The sequence below is a fragment of the Balaenoptera physalus genome (assembly GCF_965194825.1).
Source record: "Balaenoptera physalus genome assembly, chromosome: 1".
NCBI lineage: Eukaryota > Metazoa > Chordata > Mammalia > Artiodactyla > Balaenopteridae > Balaenoptera > Balaenoptera physalus.
In genome coordinates this window covers 13,883,725-13,898,175 of record NC_138882.1, presented here as the reverse complement: position 1 = coordinate 13,898,175, position 14,451 = coordinate 13,883,725, and positions in this window count along the sequence as shown.

Here is a 14,451-nt window from a genome sequence, read left to right as displayed (position 1 = left end):
AATGTATTCAAGTAATGAAGTTTGAACCATTAGTTTCAAGGCTGTTGTTATTTTAGTAAATATTTAATCTTCCTAGCAGCATGGGTTCCTAATTGATCTTTAAGTATTATTGTTCCTGGACATTTCTAATCGACTCCTAATTGCTACATTAAGGCAGTTAGGGAATAAAGTGTAACGGATGGTGGAGACTTTTACAGTACACTAAATCAACAGAATATAGTAAAATTTACAATTCATTTTTGTCATTGAAATTTGAAACAGAATACACTAATGCCCACATATATGCTCATCTCCCTTATTTTGAAGAGTTCTACCAATCTAAAGAAAAGTATAGGTAATATATTTCATTTATGTAAAATAAGATTTCACATGTCCAATAAATTTTAAGGTGATTTAAAATCTCTTTTAGGAATAGTTATTTTTGATAGTATACAGGTTTCTATGTATTCCATCTTAAGTTTTATTTGGATCATTTAAAATATCTATATCTATTTGATAGCAGGTGAACTGCTTTCATTAATTTATGAGGAGTTTATTGAACATCTACATAATATGCAAGATACTGTAAACTAGAGAAATATAACACAAAGTCTTTCACATATTGCTAATAACAGTTACATAGACATGGGGAGACACCTCTTACATCTCACATAAGATCCATTTCTAACTTTCCTTATATGCTTTAATGTTACCAGTTATCTTTCCATCTGTTACCCTCCACTGTATGCAGTTGTTATAGTTACTAACATTCTTAAAATGTAATGCTGTGAGTGTATCAGTGTTTTCCAGAGAGTTTCTAACTATTGCTATATTATAGCATCCTTTATTTGGTTTATCCTGGATACAATACTTCAAGCAATATAATCTTTTAAAATAGTTACCTTTTCTTTTGTGAAAGCAAAACATGTCTATGGAGAAATACTGTTCCCCTACTCAGCCAGGAGGGGCTCACCTCATGGGCATGGAGATTTTTTTTCAGAGACAAACACGTTGTGGACTTAACGCCAGTTACAACCATGCCTCTGCCTTTTTATGCAGCTATCAGAAGGATGTTTTGTTTCGTTTTTCCTAGGGTTACAGTTTATAAGACTGGAACCTATTTTGCCCCCACATATAAAAAATGTACCTGAAAACAAACATAACACAAAAGGAAAGAGACCAGAGGACACAACTATAGAGACCGGGTCCTACTGATTCTGTTTGAGCTCCTGTATTCAGCTCTGCTTGAAGATTATGAAGCACTCGACTTCCCAGTTCCATGAGTGAATCCATGAGTTCACTTTTTTAAGGCATTTTTTTTAGTTAGATTTTTGTCACATAAAAAAGAAAGATTATTTAATAAAAATAAATAAATTAGTAATGGGTGTATAGGCTGTTGGCAGTGATCAAGGTAATTTTCTAAAGTACCTTGTGTTAGGGATAGGAGGGTAGAAAGTCAGAAATCCTAATCAAGCAATAACAAAATGTCTGACTAATGCAAGCTTTGTTGTTTCTTGTTGCTTAGATCATAAACTTATTGATGCTAAAGGCTTTTTGATGATAACAGAGTAAATATCAAAATGTCACGGGGGGTTCAGTAAGAACCTATAAAAAGGAGACAAACAGTTGTACCTGGCACATCTGAATTGAGAGATAGATTCTGCCCTCATAAAGAAGACATTATGCCTGAAGTTAGTGACCCAGATGTTTGCAAGAGGTGGTCACACACCTTGTAGGCATTGAAAAGTGAAATTCCCTTTCTAAAACTCAAGTTGGTGTAAGAAAAGTCAGGGAAGCTGGAAACAGTAGGATATATAACTGAGACCCATTTCAGCTGTGTTTCCTCAGCCAATGTGAAACTACATTGTGAAGAGTAAACCACCAATCTCTCTGTCTATGAGTTGTTTTTTTTTTTTAAGATTCCACATTGAGGTGAGATCATACAGTACAGTCGGCCCTCCATATTCACGGGTTATACATTCACAGATTCAACCAACCACAGATCAAAAATATTTGAAAAAAAATTCCAGAAAATTCCAAAAAGCAAAACATAAATTTGCCATGCACAGGCAACTACTTACAAAGCATATACGTTGTATTAGATATTATAAGTAATCTAGAGATGATTTAAAGTATATGGGAGGATGCTCATAGCTTATATGCAAATACTACACCATTTTACAAAAGGAACTTGAGTGTCTGTAGAGTTTGGTATCCACGGGGGTCCTGGAACCAATCCCATGTGGATACTGAGGGATGTCTGTGTTTGTCTTTCTCTGATGAAGTAGTGGTAAAAAGGTACAAACTTCCAGATAAACGTACGTTTGGGGGATGTAATGTACTGCACATTGACCACAGTTAATATTGTACTGTATATTTGAAAGGTGCTACAAGAGTAGATATTTAAAGTACTCTTCACAAGAAAAAAATTATAACTATGTGTGGTGATGCATGTTAACTCAAATTACTGTGGTAATCATTTCATGTTATATACATATATCAAATCATTATGGTGTACACCTAAAACTAATACTATATGTTAATTATCTCTCATTAAAACTGAAAAAAAAAAAAGAGTAAGCCATTAGGATGCAGCAAAGGGAAGGAGAAAAACTATTTCTATTCTTTTAATGAAATGGCCAAAATGATAGTGGCCAAGGTACCAGTCACTTGGCCTCAGGAAGAAAAGTGAGTGACATACTAATACCTATTATTTAAGGACAAAAATGTTAAAGACAGACCTTACTTAAGGCTGACAAGACTGAAGCTTTGTGTACTATAAACACGTGGATTGGAAAAAAATGAAAATTGACCAAAGGACTACTGAAGTATTTTAGGGAGTCACCATCTGTCAAATCTGCCTTATTTTCTGTGTTTGAAAGTAAGGCAACACAGAGGGAAGAAGAGGAGAGATAGAGTGAAAGAAAAAGAGTGTGATGTCATCCTCAGAGACTCGGTAGCCAGCTCTGCAGCTAGAGTCCTAATTACAGAAACATTAATCCAGCCCCGGCCTTCCCCTTCCACACCATGCTCAGTTCAGTTTATAACCCTTGAAACAAAACAATTTCATAAATGCTTTTTCTATCAACTACCTAAATATATTTCTTCTCTTCTCTTCTCTTCTCTCCTTTCTTTCTTTCTCTCTCTCGTTCTCTCTTCCTTCCTTCCTTCCCTCCGTCCCTGACCTACCTCCTGTCTTTCTTTTCTCTCCCTTCTTTCCTTCTTTCTTTCCTTCCTTCCTTAATTCCTCCCTCCTTCTCTCCCTCCCTCCCTCCCCTGCTTCCTATTGCTTCTTAAAGTAAAAGAGGCTGAAGTGCAGATACATATCTCTGATTCTAACAGTACCTCTGCTTAAATTAAGATAAAATGTTTGTAGATGAATTCCATTTCCCCAAGATTTAGAAGATAATTTAGGTATGTTCAAGTGTATAAGATCACTCCCTCCTCTATGACTTTATTTGACTATTACTATATTTCATAAATTCTAAATGTGTTAGTGTTACCGGAAGTGGGGGTCCGGCTGCTTGCCATTCAAAAGCCAATAAAGAGGCAAGTTGGTGCACAGGAAAGTTTTCTATATTTCGGATACTGCAACCAGGGGGTAGGGTGGACTCCTGTCCAAAGGCCGACTCCCCTCCCCCCACCCCCTCCCCCCGGCGATCAGTGGGCAAGACCTTTTATAGACAGAGGGAGGGGGCTACATGTAGAAACAGCACAGTCAGCTCTGACAGTCATCTTGAAATTGTTCATGCAGTGGTCTGACAGCATCATCTTGATTGTTTTAAGTACAGTCAACCTTCAGTTCCAGGGTCGGTTTGTTCCCATTTCCTTGAGGCCAGTTCTCAGAATTATGGCAGCTTATGTCATGGCTACAGTCTGGTCATCATGTAGTTAACTTCTTCCACGTGGTGTGGGTTTCAGGATCTACAAGTCAGCTCACAGGTTATGGCTCAGAATATTATCCATAGACCCTGAGAAGGAGCTAAAGGTCCTTGACTTTGCTTACTGACTAAACTATTACTGTTTTGTCCTGTTTGACTACTTTTCTTTGCTTCTGCATTTTCTCACTTCTCTGATTAAACTTATTCTTTGGCTAAAGTTTTTCCACAGACAAAAGGCAGGCGGAGGACATGGCAGGGGGAATTACCATAGGGTCCTGCTCCGTTTCATTATTATATTATTGTATTACATTACTGTTATATTATTATCACTTAATGAAGAATCCTTTTTTCTGACATAACTCACAATACTAGTAATACTTACAATACATATGACTCATCATACTTTTAAAGAAAAATATTTTAGTGTTTGATTTTCTTTGTAATTAACCTTCACAACTTTAATATGGATATATAAAGGTCCTTATAAAAGTATTGAATTATTCTGTGTATTAAATTAAGCATCAATTTTGTTTTACCCTTGAATATTTTTTATTAATTTTACTTGCATTAATAATTGTGAGTAAATCATGTGATTAAAGCTGTGAATATTCATTTTAAAAGTATAGAGAGAAATTAGTTAATAGTTTTTTTCTCATTTTATTTGGGGTCACTGAATCTCTGATTTTGATTGTATCCCACTACCTTCTTCTCTGAAATTGTGAGTAGTTGCTAATCACTAATGTCCTCTTCATTTTAGGTTTATATTTTGTCATAAAATATGTATAATAAAAAGTTTCTGTAAACATGACAGTATAATATTGGAATAAAAATTCTTCTTTGTGATATATATATATATATATATATATATATATATATATATATATATAGTAAAATATATAATTCGATATATTGTACTAAACTTCAATTCAGACTCATGTTACCAGGTTAGAAATTCATTATAATATTATGGCTAAAGTAGTTTATGTTCAATTTAGGGACGCTCTGAATACCATAAATCTGAAATGATAAACTGGTCATACCCATTGACTGTTGGAGTCAAGATAAATCTAGTTTTCATTGAAGTTGCTTATTAAATCTGGTCAATTTCTAAAAGGTAATTTATTTCTTCATTATAGCTGTGATGAGAGTAGTAGCTACAGAACTGTTTAATTATGAAAAAAATATATGCTGAATAACTAGCTAATTAAAGTCACTAAACTTCTTGATGTTTTTCCTGAAATTAAGCCTGTAGGAAATGGAGGGGGTATTTCCAATTACCATAAACCATGTAAATACACTGATTGCTGCAATTTGAAGTTTGTCTTTACATTTAAAGACTTGGCAGTCATAGTGCACCCAGAGAGAAATAACACAATTTGATCATTTATTTTTATGAAAAAGTAAGCTAATAAATTGCTTCCAAAATATGTAATTTTGAAAGAACAAAAAGTTAAAGGAAGAAGGTAAAGATGGTTTCAGATCGTAAGATCCTTGACATCAGAGATAATAATATATTATGACTCTTTAAATTGGCAATAACTAAGATAGGTACAGTAAGCATTTTTTTTCACTATTTCATAGAGGAAGAAACCTAGATTTGATTCCTTAAAATAATCAAAATTGGCAAAATTTTCCTTTTAACAGTTTTTATAAGTTACTAAAACTATGAACGTTTTCTTCAGTGAAACCTTTCTCAGTGGAAATAGGTGAGATGAAATTTTAAATATTTTAATCAATTGATTGACTAATTAGTAAATACTTATATAATAATCTTTATCTCCCCCAAATAATACCAGAGAAGCTGATAATAGAACAAAATTAAATTTACTGCAGTAAATGAGAAAACTATCCTGTTGCATTCTCAGAATTCTCTTAGAAGGGAAAGTCAAAAGTGGGATATGCGTAGGACTTTGTGGTCTGGGTTCAAGTAGTTTAAGACAGGCTTTTCAAGGTGGGGAATTGTTTGGCATTTGGTAAAATTAGTGATACTATTTGTGTTATTATTAGGATTGGCAGAGTGAGGAAAGGGTCTTGAAATGAATGCTGATGAACAAACAGAAGGTGTTTAATAAGTGAGCTGTTTGCTATTGTCTTTGAAATTTATTGGTGAGAATTTCTTCAAGTAAGTAGTCAAGTTATTTATTGGTTGATGGTTTAATCTTTCTTGGGCATAGGTTTTTTGAAAGAAACAACTAAGTCATGTTGATATGGGTGATCTACAGTCCTAACACAGTCATGTTGACAAGGAGCCTCTTGATTATTGATACTTACTATATACCCAGTCTTGTTCTAAGTGCTTTTTAATTAACTAATTTAATTCTCATTACAAATTTATAGATTATGTTCTGTTCTTATCCTCATTTTACAGATGAGTAAACTGAGGATCAGAAAGGTTAAATAACTTGCCCAGGGTCAAACCACTACATTAACATTTATACATTTATCTGTTAGTAGTGTTTGTCTTCGAAGCGGAGGAAGTAGAGAGAAATGGGGAGGTGGAAGGAAGGTGTGGATAAAGAGCTATTACATTTGTTTTTTGTTATCATTAGTATTAAATAAAGTGTATAAAACATTAAAACTAAAGAAGTGAGACATGGCATTGAGATATTCTTTTAAAATTTTTACCTCAGATATTTGCAAATACTATAATGATCAAAATTGTTTCTTTTTATTTCAAATACCAATATTTCCAGAATCAACTGAAAATATGGCTTATAAGAGGATTCTGCTAATATAGTAGCCTGTACCATTTCTGTATATTTTATTTTGAAAGTAACTGGAAAATATATATGTAACTGACGTTTTTGTTTGTTGAGTAGTAAAAGGGATTAATTTCTACATGTTGTTATATATGATATGTGTTTGACAGGACTGCGTTTAAGAGCTGATTTTTGCAAATGTCATTGCAAATGCATGGATTACTAGAACTAAGAAGTAAACCTTATATTCCAAGAATTTAAAAATGGAATAAACAGTAGAATGAATATATCTACATATTGTGGCAAAAGAGTAATAGGATATATAATGCCATAATGTTGAAAAAGTGCTTAATTACATATAAATAAAAAAATAAGGAAAATATAATTTTATTTTCTAATTACAATGGATATATTCTTAGAAAAGTCTCTTATGCATTAATTTCTCTAATGTGTCTAAATAAAATTTATGATAGACATAACTTAGAGCTATACCCTTTGGTACAATTAGATTGAAATGGAATTTTCTGACAAAATTAACAGGAAGGGGTTTTAATCTATGCAGTGGAGTAAGGCAATTTCAGGAAAAGCAAAGAGATTTTTCAGAAGCAATTAAAAATATTCTGGGGGTTTCTGAGGAATTACAAGAAGTCTAGGGTGTCTGAAGTATAGCGTTTGAGCATGAGAAGTGTGGAGTTTAGACTTAAGCTGCTTACAAAGAGCTATGAATATATTTGAGCAAGGAGGTAAAATTATATTTGCCTTTTAGAAAGATTTAAATATTAGCAAAATCTGATACTGTGGAGAATTGATTGTAGCATGGGAAGTTTCATGGAGATCAATTAGAGGACAATTGAATCATTCTCATCAAGGGAAGTTAGTACTGAACAATATTTGAAATCAAACTGAACAGAATTCCAATTATACCTTTGCCATCTTGTAGCTATAAAGGATTTAAATACACCAACAACATGAATGATATAGGATTACATGAAACAAATCACCTATGCTCGAAGATGAGCATGCATGCACACACACGTTACAGTTATCAGTAATGGTTATGAGGAATAAAGGACAGGTGGTTTTTTAATATTATGATGAGAGTTTCAGTTGGGTTAGTAGATGGGATACTGCTATTTCTTTAAGTCAAATAAGACATAAAAAGGCATAGGTTTGAGAAAAAAGACAGTTTAGTTTTCAATATGTTGAATTAGACGTGACATCTGGAAAGACCTACAGAAGGATCTCACGAGGGGTCCAGAAACCTATGATGGAACAGCAGTGAGGAATGGGAAGATGAAACAGCCCCTGGAAATGGGGTAGATACGGAATGAGTATGTTGATTATATGAATATGATGTTCCAAGGTCTAGAAGAGAGAAAGAAGTTACTCAAACAGCTCAAGCTAGTAGTTGCTTTTGAAAATGCTTGTAATAATATTGGATTAAAGTGGGTAAATGCATCTAACAGAAAATTTGCCACTCATCAATTTGATACACCTAAATAGAAAAATACAAGATTATGTTCTAACATATTATTTCCACTAATGGAAAGGCAACAATTGATAAAATATAAAGAAGTTTCATATCTAATATGTGGCTCATTTTATCATATACTTGATAATGTAATGTTTTTCTCATAGGCAATACTATAAATCTAATGCAATTTAGAATGCATTCATCTTTGAAAGTTGTGAGGTTTTTGCTCTACCACATCTGTATAGGAGAATGAATATTTCCACTACTAAATTTTATTCTATTTGTTGTGTTTTTATTACTCATTTATTGTAAAATGTTTCTTGGTAGGTAAATTAATAAATAATGAAAATAAATCATGGGGTAAGCAACCTGAAATTAAAATAATTTTATTGATGTGACATTTAGTCCAATCAATCAATTTTGAAAAATTTTTATCATTTTCATCCATTAAAAAATATCTGTTGAGTTTTCCTGTCAATAGGTATTGTAATAGGGCCTGAATTGTAATTAAAAATAATCAAAGAAACAGACAAGAAAAAGGCATTGCTCTGTTGACAGAGTACACCAATAAGACAAAGGAAGTAAACTAACTCTGTTGAAACAGAGACACTCATTGATTACTCAGTTAGGTCTAATCATAAACATAGATATTGTCTCAGATATAAGGGATTTGTTCTTTACTTCAACATTTTTCAGACTGAAGCAAATTGGATTAAGGGGTATGCCACTGGCATTCATGATTTTTTTGCTTCCAAAATACTTAAAAAGGAAGAGACTTTGGTAAATTCTACCTCACTGAAATACTAGGGATTTGCAAAATATTTCCATAAACACTGTTTAACAAACAATCCACAGACTACTGATGCAGTCTTGTAGTATAAAATGTATCTCTAAGGCAATTTGTAATGTCCAGAGTAAGAAAGAAAATTGGAACTTAAACATTGTTTCACATCTAACAAGTCTAAAATATATGAATAGCCAATATTTCCACCCATTAAATTTCATTTATAGAAATCACTAGCATTCTAGAGACTGTACATGTGCTACAAGGAATGTGTTCACCATTTTGTTCAGTATATGTCAACACAGTGCGTTCCATCTCAGCTTATCATTTTATCACATTATTAACATGCTGTTACTACCATTTGTTAAACTTTTGCTATATTAATATTATACTGCATCAGAGCTTCAACTCATAAAAATAAATCAATGGGTCAAAAATGGTTTATTAAGTTATCATAGCAGTGATGAAAATAAAAGCATAACTAGTGTAATAATAGAATTCAACTGTAAATGTAAACAGTGAAGAGAACTTAAGAGTAAACTTACTTACCCTTATATTTGCCTTCTGAAAGCCTTGAGAGGTCATCTGGGTTTTCTTGCCCCTCTTACAGGAGTCCAAGCTCTTGATAATCCCTATAATCAGAAAATGTTCATTCACATTCCTGACTTTTTTGGGGCTATGGAAAGTAGAGATACATGGCATATTTGGGAAACAGGGTCCTTAAAAGCAGATGTAGCTCCTACTATGACTTCCCTATGCTGTGCAAAAGCTTTTAAGTTTCATTAGGTCCCATTTATTTATTTTTGTTTTTATTTCCGTTTCTCTAGGAGGTGGGTCAAAAAGGATCTTGCTGTGATGCATGTCATAGAGTGTTCTGCCTATGTTTTCCTCTAAGAGTTTTATAGTGTCTGGCCTTACATTTAGGTCTTTAATCCATTTTGAGTTTATTTTTGTGTATGGTGTTAGGGAGTGTTCTAATTTCATTCTTTTGCATGTGGCTGTCCAGTTTTCCCAGCACCAGTTATTGAAGAGGCTGTCTTTTCTCCATTGTATATTCTTGCCTCCTTTATCAAAGATAAGGTGACCATATGTGTGTGGGTTTATCTCTGGGCTCCTGTTCCATTGATCTATATTTCTGTTTTTGTGCCAATACCATACTGTCTTGATTACTGTAGCTTTGTAGTATAGTTTAGCTAGTGGGAAGCAGCTGCATCGCATGGGGAGATCAGCTCAGTGCTTTATGACCACCTAGAGGGGTGGGATAGGGAGGGTGGGAGGGAGACACAAGAGGGAGGGGATATGGGGATATATGTATACATATAGCTGATTCACTTTGTTATACAGCAGAAACTAACACAACATTGTAAAGCAATTGTACTCCAATAAAGACGTTAAAAAAAACAAAGCAGATGTAGATCCTACTATGACTTCCCTAAACTACCAAGTACCCTTTAAAACTTGAGCAATAATAATAACTATTATTAAATATTATTATATTTGATATGTATTAATGTATTTAACTATATAATTAAATAATATTAAATATTATTATTATTTAATAGTGATTATTATTATTACTATTAATCTATTTTTCAAGACCTCCTTGACAAGGGGCTTCTTATTTCCACCTCTAGTGTCTGCAGCGCACATGTTTTACCAAGAGGCAGGGGGAACTAATAGAAGGTGTTACCAATTGACCCAAGATTTGCAAACTGTAAATAAAATCGTTAAACCCAGGTTCCTTTGTGTCCCAAACCCAAATACTATTCTAACTTCCATACCCTGCAATGCCACTCTTTTTGCCATTGTTGACTTATACTCTGATTCCTTCAGCACACCACTTCACCCTAACTCCCGATACCTATTCTCCTTTACATGTAAAAATCATGAACATACTGTGATAGTCATGCCCCAAGGGTTTACAGGAAGACCCAGTTTATTTTGCGGGGACATTATATGCATATTTAAAGGATTTGGTATTGCCTTGCAATTCAACACTCAAACAATAGGTAGATGGCTTCATTCTTTGTTTTTATTTGACCATGTCTGTGATATAGTTTTCTTTCTTTTTTTTTTTTATAAATTTATTTATTTATTTTTGGCTGTGTTGAGTCTTCGTTTTCTGTGTGAGGGCTTTCTCCAGCTGTGGCAAGCGGAGGCCACTCTTCATTGCGGTGCGTGGGCCTCTCACTGTCGCGGCCTCTCCCGTTGCGGAGCACAGGCTCCAGACGCGCAGGCTCAGTAGTTGTGGCTCACGGGCTTAGTTGCTCCACGGCATGTGGGATCTTCCCAGACCAGGGCTCAAACCCGTGTCCCCTGCATTGGCAGGCAGATTGTTAACCACTGTGCCACCAGGGAAGCCCTGTGATATAGTTTTATAATAATTTACTGACAAGTTTTGTTGCCTGAGTTCCAGCAGTTCCTGTTTTTCCAGAGAATGAATATTTGTACAAATGCTCTGGGAATCTTTGGAAAAATGATTTCTGACCTCAAGGGTGGTACTGCCCGCATGCAGAGTACCTTTCTCTCTCCCAGGATCATAGCCCAGCTGTCACTGCTGCTACTTTTGCTGCTCTTGGCCTCATCATCATCAAAAATCTCGGGCCATGTCCTGCTTAGAGCAGCCCCTCTGAGCCCCATGGCTCCAACTGCCCAGACAAGCATGTATGTGCTGGGCAGACATGTGTGCTCAGGGCACATACTGCCCATCCTTCTCCTCAGTGCCCTTTACTCCCCTCCCTCCATCTAGCACACGTATGGCCTGGGTCTGCATGTGCTTCTGCCACGTAGGATATGTCCTGTGCTCACATGTTCCACTGTGCAATTAAACTTCACACTTCTATATTTAAAATGGATAACCAACAAGGACCTACTGTATAGCACAGGGAACTCTGCTCAATATTATGTAACAACCTAATTGGGAGAAGAATTTGAAAAAAAAATAGATACATGTATATGTATAACTGAATCACTTTGTTGTACACCTGAAACTAACACAACATTGTTAATCAACTATACTCCAATATAAAATAAAAAGTTAAAAAAATCAATTGGCCATTAAAAAAACTCACAGAGCTGAAGTTCAAAGATAAAATTATTAAGAATTTTCAGGGATGACAGAAAAACATTTAATCAAGGTTGGGGACCTTCCTGAAAGTAGGGTTCTGTGTGACACTTGCTTCACACTCATGAAGCCAGTTCTTCCAGGGGAGCTTCCAAAGGATTGGAATCAGGGCCTCAACTAGGCAGAGCCCACCTCAGTATAGGAGCCCACCCCAATCTCAGCCCAGTGAGATTTAACAAAAACTACGGACAAGTGGCTGCTGTGACTATTTTTTTCCTCTTTATTTTAGGGATGTTTATTTTAGCTATTCCATCTCTCTTCAGTTATTTAATATGAGGTGACAAAAGAAGATATCTTTTAAATTAGAAGTTGTCTGAATCAAGAAATATCACATCTGGGCTTTGAATTTGAGGCTGTTACTAGATGGGATTTTTGAGTTTTCTCTCTTGAGAAAGATGATAGTTATATTTTGTGTGCAGAAGTATTCAGTAGTATTTCCCCACCCCTTATCCATAAGCGATACGTTCCAAGAACCCCATTATATATATATAATGTTTTTTTCCTATACATACATGCTTAGGATGACATTTAATTTATAAATTAGACACAGTAAGAGATTAACAACAGTAACTAATAATGAAATATGACAATTATAACAATATATTGTAATGATAGTTATATGAATGTGGTCTCTCTCAAAATATCTTACTGCGTTGTACTTACCCTTCTTATGATGATGATGTAAGATGATAGATGCCTCCATGATGAGATGAAGCGAGCTGAATGATTAGGCACTGTGACGTAGCATATTAGACTACTACTGACCTTCTGACAATACATCAGTAGAAGCATCATCTTCTTCTGCTGATCTTGGATCATTGAGTCACGGTGATGTCCGTGGTTGAATGTCAGGAACAGATTATGTTAATGGTTGGGGATCCCAGGCAGGATGGAGCAGAAAGGTTTGCAATTTAAAATGTATGAATTGCTTATTTCTGGAATTTTTCTATTTACTATTTTCAGAGCACAGTTGACTGAGGGCCACTGAAACTGCTGATAAGAAAGGACTACTGTAATTTTAATATGAATTTTTTTGGCCTTAAGTGTGATCACTATTAAGGCTTTTCACAAGTGCCCTATTCTCTGTCTCTAGTCTCCTACTGGAGACAATCTGAGATCACTTTTGTTGTTCACTGAAACTCAGGCATTGCTTTGAAGAAGTTAAATGTGAAGTATTCGGGAAGAAGCTTTCAAAACCAGTCACCCTATTCTCTTTGTTTCTGCCTCTGATATCATGAAAACATGTGTCCCATTGGAGCCTCTGTTAGTCAAGGTTTCTGGGAGACTATGATGATCAAGTCCCCATTCCAACCCATGAGCACTGAGCACAAATAAAATTTTGATGTTATAAGCAACTGAAAATTTATTTTTGTATCCTATAGGTAATCTGGAATGACACCACTAATAAGTTATATAGCACATGGAAAGATAGCAACTATTGAAAAAAATAAAGGGCCAGGTTGAATTTTAAATTGAGAATAGTTGTCAGGGTATGACTCAAAGCAAAGATTTTTGGGTCGTCTTTAAATAAAAACAGTGATCTCCTTTAAAAACCAATCATAACTTTCAAGAATAAACAGGAAATAATGCTTTGCAGGGCTAATTTAGTAAATATTGTCATTGAAAGCAGTGAAGACATCAAGTCTAGATGTATCATTTAAAGTTGTAGTCTATGAGGAAGAAATCCGGTGCTAGTCATCATACTATTCAGAAAATATAAAGCAAGATTTAAAGTTGGTGGAAAATATACTCAGGAAAAAGCAGAATGAGTTGTTGGCAATTTACTTTTTCTCATATTACATGTCTGATCTGTGTATAATATCACTGAGATACAATTGATTACAGTAATTAAAAACCAACACATTATTTTTCTAAAATAATTTGTTTAGAATGGTACAAAACCGTTATTATACATGTATATTAGGGAGAAGGGCTTAATGACTTTTTTATATGTTTATTGCAGAAAATGCATAATACAGGAAGGAGATTTTCCCTGTAATTAATGACAATTTTAAAGAGACGATCTAGCATGGAAAATAATATTTTAGTGTAAATGCCAATGTACTATCAACTATGTGGCAACAAGGAAGACTTTCGTACAAAAATTAAAGATACTGCACCTGAATTCTAAGTCATTCTATGATTTATTCATAGAGAAAAATCTGGGAGCTAAAAAAAGTTTCCATATTTGTTCAGTGTTGAAAAACATTCTAAAAATGTGATCACTATTTTATGTACCCATTGGTACACATTTTTTCAAGTGTAAGGTGTTTTTAAGTAGAGTAAGTACAGAAGTGAGATGACTTTAGACGAAAAGATGCATTTAGGTTTGTTTAATAAAAAATGATTTAAAAATTGTTCATGAAATTATCATTTTCAGCAAAAGCAAGTTCTATGATGTGAAGTAACTTCCCTCAGTTTATATCTCAGTGATATGGTCAAAACCTTGAGTAACCTGAACTGATCTACTCATGACCATTTAGCTTTCTGAGGTTTTCATTTAAGAAAAA